The sequence below is a fragment of the Symphalangus syndactylus genome, chromosome 12, assembly GCF_028878055.3.
Source record: "Symphalangus syndactylus isolate Jambi chromosome 12, NHGRI_mSymSyn1-v2.1_pri, whole genome shotgun sequence".
Lineage (NCBI taxonomy): Eukaryota > Metazoa > Chordata > Mammalia > Primates > Hylobatidae > Symphalangus > Symphalangus syndactylus.
Window position 1 is genome coordinate 92,125,342 of NC_072441.2, and position 3,823 is coordinate 92,129,164.

At 32.6% G+C, this 3,823-nt stretch overlaps 1 pseudogene; it reads left to right on the forward strand.

The window, feature by feature from the left end:
• The first annotated feature begins 2,556 nt into the window (after positions 1-2,556).
• Positions 2,557-2,760, forward strand: LOC134734941 (uncharacterized; annotated as a pseudogene).
• Positions 2,761-3,823: the final 1,063 nt, after the last annotated feature.

A 3,823-nucleotide genomic window follows, 5' to 3' on the forward strand; every position in this document is an offset into this window, starting at 1 on the left:
TCATTAAGTTCACATGAAATAGTTACTACAATATACCATATCTATGCTGGTACATAAAATGATATTTCAGAAGAGTAAATTCACTGAAAATGTAACTAATTACAGTGAAATAAAAATATATGTCAATATTTCTGAGATTCAGCTAAGCAATGCCTAAAGAAATTTGTATAGCTAAAATATATATATTTCAAAAACATAGAACAGCTGAAAAACAACAATATCCTTTTCATCCCAAGAAATTTAAAAATGAACAGCAAATTAAAGCCAAAGGAAGTAGTAGGGAAAAAAAATAAAGATATAAGCAAAGATTAATAACAAAAAAAGCAAAGCCAAAAGTTTATTTTTAAAAATATGAACAAAAAGAAAAAAGTACGAGCAAGCATAAATCAGAGGAAAAAATACAGATTATTAATATCAGAAATTAAAAACATCACTAACGATTTTATAGACATGAAAAACTTAAAGGACATAGTATAAAAATGTACAAATTACTATTGAAAAACACCACGTTTTAGGACTGACAAAAGAAAGAGTAAACAATTTTAAAATTTTGGTTTTCATCAAATAAATTATATGTGTAATTAAAATGTTTTTCAAACTGAAAGCTCTGGGCCCAAATGGCTTTCAATTGTGAATTCTTCAAACACTTGAGAAACAAACAATGACAATCTTACTTTTGTATTCTGAGAATATTCTACAAAATAATTTCCCATGATATACATTTTAAAAAAATCCTAAGAATAGAAAAGTTGGAAAACCTCCCACATTTAAGAAATCAGTTCAGCATAACCTTACTACAAAAACCTAACAGACTTTACAAGAAAAAAAAATTTACACTGATTTATCTCATGATTATATTTTTTAAAAAACTTAATATAAAACATAAATGTTCACTAATACTACTTTTATTTAACTTTGTCCTGCAGTCCCAGATAGTACATAAAGAAAAAAATAATAAAGTGGGTAAAAGTTAGAATGGAAGAAATAAAAGTATCATTAATTGTGGACAACTTGATTAGTTATAAATAAAAAAAACTTAGCTAAACTAATATAATTAGTTAACTGAGTTTAGCAAGGTTACTGAATATAATACCAATATACAAGATTAATTGTAATTCAATATATCAACAAAAATTGGAAAGTAAAATTAAAATACCATTTATAGTGACTTTGAAAAACAAAAAACTAGCAATCAATTTAACAAGAGATGCACAAAACAACTGCACACAAAAAATACAAAGCATTCTTGACAGATATCAAAGAACATGTAATTAACTTGAGAGACATACCATATTTGTTTATTAGAAAATCAATATTGTAAAGATGGTAAACCTGCCCCATATTTGTCTATACACACATTCTGATCTCAATCAAAATTTCTGAATATATTTAGTAGATGACAAATGGAAATGTCCATCAATGGATGAATGGTTTCTTTAAATATGTATATATATATATATATATATATATCACATTTTATTTAACCATTCTGATACATATATATATATATATATATATATATATATATATATAAAATGGAATATTGTTCAGCCTTTAAAAAAGGAAATTCTACCATATGTGACAACATGAATGAACCTTAAGGACATTATGCTAAGCAAAATTAGCCAGTCACAGTATTACCAGCACCATGCTCTGGGTTCTTGAAATCTCCCAGATAGAAATCAAGGGAGATTACCAGACATAGCAGCAGACAGAAAGTGAAAGTGTATTAAGCTTGTGCACAAGGGAGTCAGTACCACCAAAGGAAAAGGGTGGGCTGCTCCTCAAGAGAAGTATGGGAAAGAGTTTCATCAGTTATGTCCGGGAGGGGTTTCTCTAGCACTTGAACAGTGGCTTTACATGCTTCTTCATACCTAGCACATTACATTATCATTTTAAACCTCCACCCCTGGGCATAATTTTTAGCATTGAAATGAGGTCACTGTAAGGTGAAGTTTAAGTCTAACTGAGCAGGAAAGGCCCTGGGGAATTTAGCCAGGCAAATCCTGTGCCCATGACAGGAACTCGTGGTAAATAGTGCCTTGGTTCTTTTGCTGCTGATTGGCTTGAAGTTAGGTAAGCTACAGCTTGAGTACAGGGCTTTGTTCTTTTTCTCTAACCTACATTAAATTAGGAAACCAGCCTGCCTGCCTGTCTCAACAGAAGAACAAACACTGCATGATTCCTTTTATATCAAATATCTAAAATAGTGAAACTCACAGAAACTTAGAGCAGAATGGTGATTGTTAGAGAATGGGTGGAGGGGCATATAGGGCATTCAATTGGTATGAACTTTTAGTTATAAAATATGAATAAGTTATATAGATCTTCTGTACAACATTGTGCCTATAGTTAACAGTATTATGCATATCAAGTGTTCCTACTACAATAATAATAACAAAAATTAAGCACCATTATGAGCCAAGAGGCAAACTACCTGTTAGAAGAAGATATTTGTAATAAATATAGTCAATATAGGACTCATGACCTGTATATATAAGTAATTACTACGTATTAATAGAATAAATGCAGAAGAATTCCAATAGTGGATATCTAAAGACTATTCTTTCAGGGATCGTTATGGGAGAAGTTTTTCTGAATGCCTAAAGAACCAGAAAACCATGAGGACAGACAGCAGCATTCTTTCCTGAGCATGAAGCTAGCTCTTGGCAATGGTTTGCTGCAACTGCCATTTGCCATTGCCGATCATTTTTCTCTTCCTTTGGGAGAGTGAGGGGAAGAGAATGCAATCTGAGTGATATTTCTTAAAAGAGGAAAAAAAGACCAATAATATATGAAAAGGTGCTCAATTCTATTAGACATCAATTAAAATCACAATAACTTAAATACACACCCACCAGAATTGCTTAACTGAACAAACCAAACCAAACCAAATCAAAACAAAGAAATCAACTGACAATACTAAAGTTGGTGGGAATGTGAAGCCATTAGACATTTTATACACTACCAGCAAGGGTAAAAATTGGTGCAACCACTTTGGAAAATAGTTTGGTAGTATCTAATAAAGCTAACCAGACAAATGGCAACAATCCAGTTGATATGGTTAAGCTTTGTGTCCCCACCCAAATCTCATCTTGAATTGTAATCCCCATAATCCCCACATGTCAAGGGAGAGACCAGATGGAGCAGGTGGAGGTAATTGAATCATAAGGGCAGTTTCCCCCATGCTGTTCGCATGATAGTCAGTTCTCACAAGATCTAATGATTATGTAAGGGGCTCTTCCCCCTTCTCTCAGCACTTCTCCTTCCTGCTGCCTTATGAAGACGGTGCCTTGCTCCCCTTCACCTTCCACCATGATTGTAAGTTTCCTGAGGCCTTTGCTGCCATGCTGAACTGAGTCAATTAAACCTCTTCCCTTTATAAATTACCCAGCCTCAGGCAGTTCTTTATAGCAGTGTGCAAATGGACTAATACACCAGTAAATTCACTTCAAGGTATATGCCAAATAAAATTATGTATTTATGTTCACCCAAAAGACACATCAAAAAATATAGCCCAAACCCCTATCTATAATAGAAAAAATAAATTAATAGTGGTAAATTTATGCAATGGAACATTATACAGTAATGAGAGAACAAACAAAATACTGCTGCAGATGAGAATGAAATTCACAAGCATAAACTGGAGCAAAAGAAGCCAAACATAATGAGTGAGATACTATATGTTCCACTTACACAAACTTCAAAATCAGGTGAAAGTAAGTAAAAAATAGCTGTCCCAAGATAGATACTGGGAGAATGCAAACAGTGAGCTATTTCTTGGTCTGGGGAGTAGTTACAAGAATGTGTTCAAGTTTGTAAA